General features: G+C 38.6%; 1 protein-coding gene across 3 annotated transcripts in view; it reads left to right on the plus strand.

The window, feature by feature from the left end:
- The window catches only part of TMEM164 (transmembrane protein 164), a 241,658-nt gene that overhangs the window by 127,633 nt on the left and 98,486 nt on the right, over window positions 1–15,539 (plus strand). The window lies entirely within an intron of this gene.

Below are 15,539 nucleotides of genomic sequence, written 5' to 3' on the forward strand. Positions count from 1 at the left end.
AGATGTCCTTTATAATGTTAAGGAATTCTTATTCTTAAATTCTATATATATATTTTTTTCAATCAGGAATGGTTGGTGAATTTAGCTAATGCTTTTTGAGAATCTACTGAGAGGTTCATTTGGGTTTTCTCCTTTGACCTCCCCATTTTTGATGTTATATTAATGGGTTTCCTTATAAACAACCTTTGTTGGATTTCTAAAGTCAGCTTTCCTTTTTTTCTGCATGTTTGAGAGAGATTCAGATTTGGCTTCCATAATATAAATGTGATTGATTTTGCTCTTTCTCATCTCCAATGTGAATTTTATTTCTGCTGCTACAATATGTATCTCTGTAATTCCTCCTTGTTTTGCTGCACTCTCTTTTTACCCAGTTTGTTGTCTTTCTTTCTCAATGTGTTTTATTCTAATGGCTTTCTATACCTATTTTTATAGAGTCCATGTTTTCTTGCATTCTTTTGAAGATACAGTTTTCTCAAATATTTCTTCTAGTTTAGACACTAAATTCAAACTTTTCTGCTTCCTCTAAGTCCATTTCTCTGCTGCAGCCAGAAATTTTCATAGGAACCACACTGTTTTGGGGGATACATTTATACATTTAAAGGAGGATTTATTTATGGTGTGTCAAATAGAGGGTATGTGGGTTGCCTTTGATTCTTCTCAGGTTTTCTTTGATATTGGTTACTACCAGTTCTCAGCTCCACTCTTGGCTGGCAGGTTGATGCACATAGCTTCTAGCCCTGTTCCCAGTGTGTAGAGGTTTCCTCTCATGTGTTCTGCTGCGTTCATATGGAATCATTTACTCTCACTATAGTAGTAAGTTCTCTGATCCTCTGAACAGATAAAATGTGTGGAAAAACTACAATCTCCCACATGTATTGCTACCTGAGTTTTACTTGTGAAATCTCCCACTGCCAGGATGCAACGTGACAGCACCAATGCCATCACATCAGCCCTTCTGATTTGTGGGGGAAGGAGTCTCCAAATGGATGGAGACCAATTTGGAGAATTGTTGATTTCCCTTGCAAGCAAAGTAGTAGCCCTGTAGTGGAGATACAGTTGTCCAGTTTGATGATTCCTAGGTGAAGAACTCTTGATTGCTAGGCTGTGAGGCTGACAGTGGCTGAAGGATTCAATGTCTTTCTGTTATCAATGGCAGTGGGCTTCCTGGGATGCCACTGGAATGAGAATTTCTGGAGGCCCCCATGGGAGAATGAGATATTGTAGAAAGCTTTATTTCTGGGGAATTCCACCCTGAGTTTCCAAGATCACATTTCCCTTTGTCCCATCAAGGAAGGAGTCCCATTTTGCTATCAGCAGAGATCAGATCAAAGTCAGTGTTCTGATTTTCAACTCCATGTTGGAGCACAGGTCCAGTCCAGCATCAGGCTAGCTTAGTTTATGTTCCCCGCTACAGTCCATTAGTTCATTGCTTGTGGGGTCCACAGAGCCACATGGCTATGGAGGAAACATGGGTGAGTGCAAGAGAGCCAAGAGATTGAGCTCCTTTGTCTTGGGATTATGTATCCCCCAATTTTTCTGAGCTTGCACTGGCCCTGCCCCCTCTGGCCAATGATCAATATTCCCAGGTTTGACTGACAGGTCCCTTCCCTACATCACCCCAAATTTACTGCACATGTGCCCATTTTCCCCTTTGTCCAGTCCCTTCCCTCAGTAATCCGCAGGGAATGGGCCAGTTGTTCTATGGGGAGTGCAAAGTTGCAGCTTCCTGGTGAAGCTGCCCAAATGGTTATGCTTAAAACGTCTGGCCTCCTTTTTGCTCTTTTCCTGTTATTAATAACTAGCTAAATTCAATGGTATCATTTCTGTCTTGTTTTAGGTTTCTCCTGCATGAATTGACCACCGATTACTTTTTTGCCATTTCAGCATTAGCCTTGTTGTTAATGGATATTTCTCCCAGGTTCTCACAATAGAGACAGTGTATCTAAGTTTTCAGTAATTTGGGGAGTTTTATCTTTTCGTGTATCTTTATGGGTAGTTTAGTGGAAAGATGTGAAAGGCTGTGTTAGTGACTGTTAGCCAAGTGCTCCTTTGAATTAGAAGTCCAGTGTGTATTTTTGTTTAGAGCAGAAGTTGGCAACCTTTTCCTGTAAAGGACCAGATAGTAAACATTTTCAAAGTTGTGGGTCATATGATCTCTATTTTAACTAAGTAACTGTTTTTGTAACATGAAAGCTGTATAGACAATACATAAATTAATAACTTTGGCTGTGTTACAGTAAAAATTTTATTTGTAAAAACAGGAAGACCATATGAAAAAGTTCTGGAATTAGATGATGGTGATTATTGCACAATAATGTGAATTTACCTAATGCCACTGAACTATATCCTTAAAAACTTCTAAGATGGCCCGGCTGGTGTGGCTCAGTGGTTGAGCGTCGACCCATGTACCAAGAGATCACCAGTTTGGTTCCCTGTCAGGGCACATGCCCAAGTTGTGGGCCCGATCCCTGGTGGGGGCATGCAGGAGGCAGCCAGTTGATGTTCTCTCTCAACAGTGTTTCTCTCTCTCTCCTTTTCCCTTACTCTCTCTCTAAAAAAATCAATAAAGGAAAAAAATTTAAAAAAACAAAAAATGGTTAAGATGGTAAATTTTATGTTATGTATATTTACCACCCCCCCCATACATAACAGGAGAACCATATATTTTGCTGACCCTGAGTTTAGAGCAATTAAATCTAGCAGAAAGAAAGTGAAGTGGGAGGAGGGAATTACACGTACAATTGTGACTTTCTTAATAAGCTCAAAGGTAATGGGACAGATTTCTCAAGTATTTAAAAAGAATACTTTAGTGGGAGTAGGGTGGGGTGGTTCTGGAAAGCAACAGTTCATCTTGGGGACATCATCCCATGGTCTTTAGGGATAGAGATACTCAGAGATACTCAATGTTGACAGTCACACTTTTCTTTTTCTTTTTCTTCTTTTTATTTTGCATGAGGATCAGAGCAGGGGTTTTCTACTCCCCCAAACTGGGGAAACCTCTGGAGCTGTCAGAAGTGTTCATATCAGATGCAACTTAAAAGCCAGCCAATCCTTTCTCCTTGGTGACAGGTGACACTTCCTGTAGATGATATGGTCTCTTCCCAAGACTAGAAAACCATAGCTTTTTAGTTAGTAACCACAACAGGCTCACTAGATAAAAAAGAGCAGCCACTAGTCTGAGTCATCTGATTTTGCACCTTCCTGCCAAGATACTTGTGCTAACAGAACTCCATGTGAAGTGGAGACCCGGTCCCTTCACATCTGGAAATAATGCTGCTTTCAGGACCCCAAGTGCTTTTATCAGTGATATGGAAAGGATTCTCCTACTTTCCAGTTCTATCCTTGGCAGCCCTCAGCTTGCACAGGATCTTTAAAGAGCCTCAAGTCTTAATCCCATATACTGGGGGAGTGGGTCTCTTGGAGCACAATTAGCATATCAAAGTCCATTTCTATTATACCTCCCTCCCCCCATTCCACAGATGAACCTGAAGGAAACCTAAGATCTATGTATTACAGCTGATAGGTGGGGCTATAGCTGAAGACACCACCATTCCGGTGAATTGCAGACCTGTCTACAGTGTCTGGGAGCAGCTTTGAGCAGTGTGGCTGGTTCGGAGTTTCCAGGTCTCTTTTGAGTCTGTTATTTAGGCTGAAGGAGGGTGCCGTCGTCATCATGGTAGCAAGCACTCGCTCCCCTTTCCCGGTCACCATGGATTCCACCACCACAAAGGACTCTGAGTGCAGTCAGCCTCTTAGTTTTCAGCTTTCTCTTTGGCATTGTGGCTGCTGTTTTTAGAAGAGAGTGACATTCTTGATTTCACAAGGGGCTGGCAGCCTCTTAGAGAAGCCAGCCTTTTGGAACTCTCCTCTCTCTGAGCTGGGATATTTTGAAGGAGTACATGAAAGAAAGGGGGGTGGCTATTAAGATTTCCCCAGCTATAGATTATGATCAGGCAGTTTAACTGTCTGATGAACACCCACTGCTTAATATGCCTGGTTATCCAAGTGTGTTCTAGCAGGATGGGGGTACTCCTGGAGTGAATCACTGAGCTGTGCAGTTTGAATGCAGAGGACTCTTTCCCCATCCCGTGCTGGTAAGAAAAGTGCACAGCAGATAGCTGGAAGACATCCTCTGTGTCAGGGAAGTGTATGGTCCCCCTCCCCAAGAACTCTGAAACCCTTATGTCCATTCATTTTCATGTATACGTAGAGAAGAGTGGATCTGTGATGCAAGTTGGATTATTTGGTCATGACTATCTACTGACTTAGTCTGGAGAGACTTTTGAAGGAGATGAGATGAAATTTCATCTGTGCTGCAGACAGCAGGGAGTGCATTGCTGGATGGAGAGAGGAGTGCAGGCTGGTGTGAGCCAAGGTAGGTGTGGGAAGCATGGGGGTTGGTGAGGGGAATTAGGACAACCTGACATGTGATCTTGGCATTGCAAGATTGATAACCTGTAAGCCTTTGGGCCACATGATATTACCAGAGCTCAGTAGCCCTGTGACCCTCTCTTTCTTGATCCCATTTATTATAACGTGCAAATTTTTAAGGAGCAGAACTTTCCCCAGGGAGACTCATATCTCTAGGACTTTTTCTGTTCATGAGATGAGCTCAGGGTGAACCACTTGTGTCTTAAATATCTCAGAATGGTATTACCATCTCAGCCTCCCCTTTGCCAGTGATCAACAGTTCAGCCACTCTGGACCTTTAAAAGGAACAGCTTTTTGGCTTAACTTTGGATTCATTATTGATAAAAAGTGTTTGGGAGACTGCCTCTGACCTGAGAAACTTTGTTAAGACTGTTCTTGTGAAGGAGGAGAAAGTTCTATATATGAATGCTACAAATTTAGAAGGTAAAGAGACCAGGAACCTAGAAAAGCCACAGTAAATAAGTAGCAGTTTAAGGAGACCAATTTTCTTTGTTATACAGAATGCTGCTCAGGTGTCTTCTTTCCTGAGAACCATCTAACTGTCAAGTGGTTGCCTTGAATTCATGCATATTCTTTCCTTAATGCTTAGAAGAGAGAAGAAGCTTTCAGATTGTTCATAGGTCTCTTCCCTTGCTACATAGACTGGAAACTGCCTTCCTTTCCATGTGTGCATACTTAGTTTTGTTCTATCCTAGAGATCTTTGGCTTCTATGGTGTTGGCCCACATTTTCTGATTTGGTATTTTCATCTCCCCAAATCCTCTCTTGGAAGTCTCTCTGAAGGTTCCCAGATCAGGAAACTGCTTTTTTCTTCATCTTGGGTCTTGGACTGCTCTGCTTTAAACATTTGTTTGGATGTATATCATCCCCGGGTAAAAGAAATACTGAAGATTTAGATAACTTTTCCATCTGGGCAAGCATGGAAAGTAGTACAAAGTAGAGGAATGTGAACTAATCTTTCTTGGTCTCTTTTTACTTTGTCAGCCCACCCAGTTGTTACAGAAGCCAAGTGAGAAATCTACTATGTATGTGTTGGGCAAAAGCAATTCCAGGAAAAAAATCAGTATAGCATAGTAGATGAAGTTTGGGTAAGATATGTAGGAGCTGTGCAGTAGATAACAAAGAAGTAGAAATGTTTTATTATCATTATAATAGTAATCCATGATCACTGTAAGGAAAACATCGAACATTACAGAGAGCAATGAAGATGAAAATAAGAACTGATAATTCCTCTGTTAGTTTGTTGGTATAATTTCCTCACAGTTTTCTGTTTATATATACCCATTTTTAAAAAATAAAATTGGGATTATTTTATATATGCTACCTTGTATATATTAAAAGTTGACAGACTGTGATTTTTAACTCATGTCATTATGCATTTTTCTAAACATGATTTCTAATCACTTAATAGTATTTCATCATTTAGATGAACATAATATTCATACAGTGCCCTGTTTTCAACGTGTGGTCTGTTGGATAGATATGTTTTGAAGGAATCTTGAATAGTAGAATAGAAGTAGATTAGATGAAATTAGGTTATAGTTATGGTTCTGCCACTTCTTAAGCCTTCTGAGCAAGTTTAAGGTCTCAGCCTCCATTTCCCCATTTGTAAAAGAATGCTACTGTTAGTAACTACTTCCTTGAGTGGTGGTGACAATTAGATGAGACGATCTATGTTAATCTCTTAACATGGAACCTAATATAGACTTAAGTAATTCATAAATGTTAATCATCTTTCAAATTATCCCTGTCTTGATGTTTTACCATCTGTGTGTTTATCTCACTTGTTAGAATTAGGGTCCCAGGGAATGAAAATTGCTTTCATTCAAATACATAGATTTCAAAATGAAAACTGCATTCAGATCAGTAGCCACTTTTATTACTTGAGCACCTTTGAGGTGAGGGCTTTGGCCAACTTCCTGAACTTCACCAGAAAATAATTCTGGAGCCTCTGCCGTTCTATGGCCCCATTTGGTCCTGAACAGGAAGTGGGAAACCACCAGTTGCAACCACAGGCAAAACCAGCCAAGCCCTCCTGTTGTATATTTTGTTTGTTTTTGTTACTTGATATTTATTTTCCAACTTTTATTCTACCAGTTTTCAAACATACAAAACAGTGAGCAGGATAGTACACTGAAAACTTATATGACCTCCACCTAGATTCAGCAGTTTTTGTCATGCTTTCTCATGTGTGAATTAAAAAATGGAAGATCCTAACTGCATTCTCTGCTACATGGCAGGTTTATGTTGTAGGACCTCACACAATGGGCAAAAAGTGTACACTTTCAGACCAAGGGTTTATGGAAACAGAAGGTCAGGGTGGAAGGACCCTGGGCTCTGGGATGGTAGAAATAGAGATATTGCTGCTGAAGGGAAAGAGTAGGTCCAGCTGTCCATAAATATGAAAATGACTAAATAACTTCTGATATAATTATACAATTGAATAATATACACCGATGAAAAACAAGTGAAGTAGTTACATGCATCGGCATGGGTAATTAAAAGAAGCCATGTTGAGTGAAAATGTAATTTATAGAAGGATATATATATATATATATATATATATATATAGTGTATCATTTATTAAAACAGGATGGTGGATACAGAGGTTTTTAATGCTTTTATACTTTTCTTTGTATTGGAAAATTTTAACATAAAAAACTAGAGTGAATAAAAGCATTATTTAAAAAGGCCTAGAATCTTGGATCACTTATTTTGTATGTGTGAAAGCTGAGGCTGGGGGAGTTCAGTTCTTTGCTTTTCATATATATTTTTGAATTTTATTTAATTATAGAGTAAAATTGATTTTTTAGTGTAGAATTTTAAGATTTTTTTCATTTTTGTGCTAAAATACACTTAACATAAAATTCGACATCTTAATCATTTTTAAGTGTTCAGTTTAGTAGTATTACATTCACACTGTTGTGCAATCATTATCACCATCCATCTCCAGAACTGTTTTCATCTTGCAAAACGGGAATCTTCATACCCATGAAACACTAAATTCCATTTCCTCCTTCCCCACCCCAGTAACCACTTTTCTGCTTTCTAGCTTTATGATTTTACTACTCTAGGTAGGTACCCCTTAGAAGTGTAATACAGGGGTAGGCAAAAGTAGGTTTACAGTTGTGAGTACACAAAACACAGTTTATTCTTGTATTATTATTTATGTTTCCACATGAACACCTATAAACCTACTTTTGCCACCCCCACCCCATATAGTATTTGTCTTTTGTGACTGGCCTATATCAATATATGAGCCCTGGCCGGTTTGGCTCAGCGGTTAGAGCGTCAGCCTGCGGTCCGGAGAGACCCGGGTTCGGTTCCCGCTAAGGGCATGTACTTCGGTTGCAGTTTGTCCCCGGCCCTGGTTGGTCGTGCGGGTGGCAGCCACTCGATGTGTCCCTTCACATCGATGTTTCTGTCTCTCTCTCCCTTCCTCTCTCTCCCTCCCACTCTATCTGTACAAAAAATGGAAAAATATCCTCGGGTGAGGATAAAAAAATAAATAAATAAATAAAAAATATATGACATTTGTTTATCCATTCATCTGTCAGTGGATTCTTGGGTTGCTGCCACATTTTAGCTATTGTGAATAATGCTGCTACTAACATGGGTAGAGACCCATGCTTTCAATTTTGGGGGGTATATACCCAGAAGTGGAATTGCAGGATCATATGGTAATTCTATTTTTAATTTTATTTGTTTGTTTGTTTATTTATTTAGTTTTAGTTTTAGTTCTCACCCAAGGATAATTTCCCACTGATTTTCAGATTGAGTGGGAGGGAGAAAAGGAGGGAGGGAGAGAGAGAGAGAAACATTGATGTGAGAGAGACACATCAATTGGTTGCTGCACAACCCCAACCAGGGCTGGGGATCAAACTGCAACCAAGGTATGTGCTCTTGACTGTAATTGAACCTTTTGTCCATGGGCCAATGTTCTAACCACTGAGCCAAACCATTCAGGGCTCTATTTTTAATTTTTGAAGAAATATCATATTGTTTTACATAGGAGCTGTACCATTTTACATTTCTACCAATAGTGTATAAGCAATCCAATATCTTTATATCTTTGCGAACATTTGTTATTTTGTTTTTTATGCATATATGTGTACATATATAAGCATATATGTGTGTGTGTATATATATATGTTTTTTTTTTAAATAGTTTGCTTTTTAAAGAGAGAGAAAGGGAGAGGAGGAAAGTGAGAGAAACATCCATGTGAGAGAGAAACATTAATGAGTTACCTCCCACACACACCCTGACCTAGGATTAAACCTGCAACCTGGGCATGTGCCCTGAATGGGAATTGAAATGGTGACCTTTTAGTGCATGGGACAATATTCAACTAACTGAACCACTCCAGCGAGGGCTCTGTCTTTTTGATAGTAGCCATTTTAATGGTGTGAGATAGTATCTCTTGATTTTGATTTGCATTTTATTTTCTAATTTCCTGTGTGATTTCTTCTTTGAGCCATTGGTTATACTGTTATTTAATTTTCACAGATTTGTGAATTTTTCCATTTTACTTCTGTTACTGATTCTAACTTCATCCTGTTGTGGTTAAAGAAGCTACATTTTATGATATCTATCTTTAAATTTTTTTTTATTGATTGATTTTAGAGAGAGAGGAAGGGATAGAAAGAGAGAGAGAGAAACATCAATGAGAGAAAACATCAACTGGCTGCCTTTTGCACACGCCCCACTGGGGATTTGGCCCACAATCTGGGCATGGGCCCTGACCGGGAATTGAACCAGCAACCTCTTGGTGCGTAGGTCAACCCTCAACCACTGAGCCACACCAGCTGGGCTGATACTTATCTTTTTAAATTCATTGAGTCTTTTTTGTTGTTGATCTGATTTTCCATTAATATTTAGAGAGAATGCAAGGGAGGGAGGGAGGGAGGGAGGGAGGGAGAGAGAGAGAGAGAGAGAGAGAGAGAGACACATCGATATAAGAGAGATACTGGTTGCCTCCTGCATGACCTCGACTGGGATCAAACCTGCAACCCAGGTACATGCCCTTGACTGGAATTGAACCTGTGGCCCTTTGGTCTGTGGGCTGATACTCTTAACTGCTGAGCCAAACCATCCAGGGCTCATTGAGTCTTAATGTGTGGTTTACTGTCTATCCTTGAAAGTGTCCCATGTGCATTTGAAAGTAATGTGAGTTCTGTTGTTGTTGATTAGAGTTTTCTGTTTATGTCTGTTAGATTTAGGTGGTTTATTTTGTTGGTTAAGTCTTCTACTTCCTTGCTTTTCTTCTGTGTGGCTGTTCTATTATTTGGGAGTGGAGTATTGAAGTCTCCAACTATTATCATAGAATTGTCTATTTCTCCCTTCAGTTCTGTCACTTTTTGCTTCATATCTCTTGATAGTCTGTTATTAGATATGTAAATGTTTATAATTGCTATATTTTCTTGTTGTATTATACCTTTCATTAGTATATAATGTACTTTGTCCTTATAAACTTTTCTGATTTACAGACATACCTTGTTTTATTGTGCTTCACAGATAATTGTGTTTTTATCATTGAAGATTTGCAGCAACCCTGCCTCAAGCAAATCTGTTGGTGCCATTTTCCTACAGCATTTGCTCATTTCATGTCTCTGTGTCACATTTTGGAAATTCTTGCAATATTTCATTATTATATTCATTATGGTGATCTGTGATCAGTGATTTTGATGTTACTATTATTATTATTTGAAAATATTTTTATTGTTTTTTTTTTACATAGAGAGGAAGAGAGAAGGGGAGAGAAACAGAAACATCAATGAGAGAGAAACATCATTTGCTGCCTCCTGCACTCCCTACACTAGGGATCGATCTCACAACCTGGGCATGTGCCCTGACCCGGAATCGAACTAGTGACCTCTCGGTGCATGGGCCGACACTCAATCCACTGAGCCACACCGGCCGGGAATGTACTATTATTATTAATATAATATATACTACTAACATCAAAATAGTAACATTAAATATTATTATATTTGTTATGGTGATTTGTGATCAGTGATCTTTGATATTACTATTGTAATTGTTTTGGGGCACCATAAACTGCACTCATATAAAACAGATAACTTATTTGAAAAATGTGTATGTGTTCTGATTGCTCCAAGGACTGACCATTCCCCCATCTCTCTCCCTCTCCTCAGGCCTCCCTATACCCTGTGACCCATCAGTTTTGAAATTAGTTCAATTAATACCACACAATGGACTCTAAGTGTTCATGTGGAAGGAAGAATCCCACATCTCTGACTTTAAATTAAAAGCAATAAATGATTAAGCTTAGTGAGGAAGTCATGTCGAAAGCTGAGATAGGCCAAAAGCTAGTCCTCTTGTGCCAAACTTCCAAGTTGTAGATGCAAAGGAAAAGTTCTTGAAGGAAATTAATAGTGGTACTGCAGTGGACACACGAATGATAAGAAAGAGAAACAGCATTATTGCTGATATGGAGAAAGTTTTACTGGTCTGGATAGAAGATCAAACCAGCCATGACATTCCAGAGCAGGGCCCTAACTCTCTGCAATTCCCTGAAGGCTGAGAGAGATAAGGAAGCTTCAGAAGAAAAGTATGGCCCTGCTAGTGTGGCTCAGTGGTTGAGCATCAACCCATGAACCAAGAGGTTGCTCATGCCCAGGTTGTGGGTCCAATCCCCAGTGGGGGGCATTCAGGAGGGGACCAATCAGTGTTCTCTCTCATCAATGTTTCTAGCTCTCTCTAAAAAGTCAATAAAGAAAAAAAAGGAAAAAAGAAAGTATGAAGCCAGCATCAGGTTTAAGGAAAGAAGCCATCTCTATAGCAAAGTGCAAGGTGAAGCAGCAAGTGCTGATGTAGAAGCTGCAGTAAATTATTCAAAAGGTCTAGCTAAGATAATTAATGAAGCTGACTACACTGAACAATGGATTTTCAATGTAGCAAAACAGCCTTAGATTGGAAAAAGATGCCAATAGCTAGAGAGGAGAAGTCAGTGCCTGGCTTCAAAACTTCAAGGGACAGGCTGAAGTGCTTGTTAGGGACTAGTGCAGCTTGTGACTTTAAGTTGAAACCAGTGCTCATTTACCATTCTGAGAAAACTAGGGCCCTTAACAATAATGCTAAATCTACTCTGCCTGTGTTCTGCAAATGGAACAACAAAGCCTGGATGACAGCACATCTATTTACAACATGGTTAATGAATATTTTAAGCCCACTGTTGAGACCTGCTGTTCAGAAGAAAAGATTCGTTTCAAAATATTATTGCTCACTGGCAGTGTACCTGGTCACTCAAGAGCAGTGATGAGGATGTACAATGAGATTAATGTTTTCATGACTGCTAACGCAATATCCATAGTGTAGACCATGGATCAAGGAGTAATTTTCAAGTCTTATTTTTTTTTAAGAAATACATTTTTTAAGGCTATTGCTGCCATAGATAATGATTCCTCTGATGGATCTGGGCGAAGTTAATGAAAACCTTCTGAAAGGATTCACCATTCTAGATGCCAGTAAGCACACTTGTGATTCATGGGAAGAATTCAAAATATGAATGTTAACAGGCATTTGGAAGAAGTTGATTACAACCCTCCTGGATGATTTTGAGAGCTTCAAGACTTTAGTGGAGGGAGTAACGGCAGATATAGTGGAAATAGCAGGAGAATTAGAAGTAGAGCCTGGAGATTTGACTGAATTGCTGCAATCTCATGGTAGAACTTTTTTTTTTTTTCTGTAATGTATTTTAATGTGGACATTTCAGTTGGTTTCAACATTTTGCTATTAGGAATAGTGTTTTGTTTTTTTTTCATTTTTATTTATTTATTTTTAAAATTTTATTTTTGTTACAGATGTTTCTCCTTTTTTACTCCATTGACACCCTCCTCCCCATCCCCCCCGCCCCGTGCCCGGCTTTGTTGTCCATGTCCATTGATTATGCATACATGCATATAAGTTCTGTGGTTTAATTCTTTTGTCCCTCCACCACCCCCTCTTCTGAGGATTGTCAGTCTGTACCCGATTTCCGTGTTTCTGGGTCCACCCTATTCCTCAGACTGTTATGTTCATTATATTCCATATATAAGTGAGATCATGTGGTATTTGTCTTTTTCTGCTTGGCTTCTTTCACTTAGGATAATACTTTCCAGGTCCCTCCATGTCGTCTCAAAGGATAAGAGATCTTTCTTTCTTACAGCTGCATAGTGCTCCATTGTGTATATGTACCACAGCTTTTTTATCCATTCGTCTACTGATGGACATTTGGGCTGTTTCCAGATCTTAGCTATTGTAAATAGTGCTGCTATGAACATGGGGGTACATATATTCTTGCTGGTTGGTGTTGCAGGCTTCTTAAGATATATTCCTAGAAGTGGGATCAGTGGTTCAAATGGAAGTTCAATTTTTAATTTTTTTGAGGTAACACCATAGTGTTTTCCACAGTGGCTGCACCAGTTTGCATTCCCACCAGCAGTGTACTTGGGTCCCATTTTCTCCACACCTTCGCCACCACTTGTTCTTGGTAGAACCTTAACAGATGAGTTGCTTCTTATGGATGAGTAAAGAAAGTAGTTTCTTGAAATGGAATCTACTCCTGGTGAATATGTTATGAAGACTGTTAAAATGACAACGGATTTAGATTGAGATATAAACTTAGTTGATATAGCAGCAGCAGGGTTTCAGAGGATTGACTTCAATTTTGAAGGAAGTACTACTGGGGGTAAAATCCTATCAAACAGCATCTCTTGCTTCAGAGAAATCATTTGTGAAAGGAAGTGTCAATCGAGGTGGCAAACTTGATCTGTGTGTTCTTTTGAGAAATTGCCTAGCCACTGCAACCTTCAGCAACCACAACCCTGATCAGTCAGCAGCAACGAACATAAAGGCAGTACCCTCTACCAGCAGAAAGATCATGACTCATTGAAAGATCAGATAATGGTTAGCATTTGTTAGCAATAAAGTATTTTTAAATTAAGATATGTACATTTTTTAGATATAATGCTATTGCACTATTAACAAACTACAATATAGTCTAAACATAATGTTATATGCACTGGGAAACCAAAATATTTATGCAGCTCACTTTATTGTAATATTTGCTTTTTGCGGTGGTCTGGATAGGAACCTGCAGTATCTCTGAGGTATGCCTGTATAGTCTGTTTTTTTTCTGATGTTAGTAAGGCCATCCCTGCTCTCTTTTGATTACCATTTGCATGGAATATCTTTTCTATCCTTTCACTTTCAAACTATTTGTGTCTTTGAATCTAATGTGGGATTCTTGTAGACAGTGTCTAGTTGGATGATGTTTTCTTTTATTCCATTTGGCTAGTCTTTGTCTTTCAAAAAGAGAGTTTAATCGAATCATCGATAAGAAAAGACTTCTGGCCAGAGCATCTGCCCATGGACCAGAGAGTCTCAGGTTTGATTCCTGGTTATGGGCACATACCTCCATTGTGGGTTCAGTCCATGGCCCCGGTCAGGGTTGTGCAGGAGGCCAACCAATCAATGTGTCTCTCTCATATAGATGTCTCTCTCTCTCTTTCTCTCTCTCTCTCTGTCTCCCTCTCACTCCCCCCCATCTAAGAAGAATCAATGAAAAAATATCCTCATGTGAGGATTAAAAATAAAAAAGGAAAAAAAGAAAAGACTTCTATTTTGCTACTTGTTTTCTGTTTGCTTTATAACTTTTTTTATCCCTCATTACATGCATTATTGTCTTCTTTTGTGTTTTGTTGATGTTTTGGTAGTGTAGTGATTTAATTATCTTATTTCCTATTGTGTATATTTTATGACTATTTCATTTGTGGTTATCATGGGGATTACATTTAACAGTCTAAAGTTATAACATTTTGCTTTGAATTTATGTTAGCTTAATTTTAATAACATACAAAAACTGATCATCTACAGTTTCATCTTCACCTCTTTCAATTATTGATGTACAAAATTACATCTTGCCCCCAAAGTTAAAGTAATCATTTAAAATTAATTAGGCTCTTAAATTAGAAAACAAAATGTAGAATTGCAAACCAAAATTACAATAATACTGGATTTAGACTAATAATTGTGGGGTTTTTTAAATGTATTAATCTCTTAAATCATGTAGAAAATAAAAAATGGAGTTGCAAACTATGTTATGGTAATACTAATTTTTATAATTGCCCATGTGTTAATTGTTACTGAGATCTTTATTTCTTTATATAACTTTGAGTTACTGTCTAGTGTCCTTTTATTTCAAACTGCAGGACTCCATTTAGCATTTCTTGTAGGGCAAGTCTAGTAATTAAAAAAAAACTCAGTTTTTGCCTGGCCGGTGTGGCTCAGTGGTTGAGCATCGACCCATGCACCAAGAGATCACTGGTTCGATTCCCGGTCAGGGCACATGCCCATGTTGTGGGACAAATCCCCAGTGGGGGACATGCAGGAGGTGGACAATCGATGTTCTCGCTCATCGATGTTTCTATCTTTTTCTCTCTCTCCCTTCCTCTTTCTCTAAAATCAATAAAGAAAAAAATTAAAATAAATAAATAAAAATAAAAAAAACTTTGTTTTTCTGAAAACGTCTTTATTTCTGTCTCAGTTTTAAAGGTTCATTTTGCTGGATTCTTGGTTGACAGCTTTTATTTTTCTTTAAGCACTTTGTATTATATCAGCCCTATACCTGCTGGCCTCTAAAGTTTCTGATGAAAAATCTGCTAGTGATCTTATTGGAGATCCTTTGTATTGTGATGAGTCATGTCTTTCTTGCTGTTTTCAAGAATCTTTGTCTTTGACAATTTGATTATAATGTGTGTAGTGTGGATCTCTGAGTTTATCATACTTGGAGTTGATTAACTTTCTTGGACATTTACAGTCATGTCTTTCATCACATTAGGGACATTCTTGGTCGTTATTTTTTCAAATAATGCCTTTGCCCCTTTCTTTTTTTTTCCTTCCTCTGGGACTCCTACATTGCATATATTGGTCCTTTTAACCATGTCCCACAGGTTCCTTAGGGTCTGTTCACTTTTCCTCAATCTTTTCTTTCTGTTCCTCAGACTTCATAATTTTAGTTGTCCTATCTTCAAGTTTATGGATTGTTTCTGCTGGCTGTTGAAAAAAAAACTGCCTTTGAATTCCTCAAGTGAATTTTTTTCTGTTAT

Source organism: Molossus molossus, unplaced genomic scaffold (assembly GCF_014108415.1).
Source record: "Molossus molossus isolate mMolMol1 unplaced genomic scaffold, mMolMol1.p scaffold_m16_p_2, whole genome shotgun sequence".
Taxonomy (NCBI): domain Eukaryota; kingdom Metazoa; phylum Chordata; class Mammalia; order Chiroptera; family Molossidae; genus Molossus; species Molossus molossus.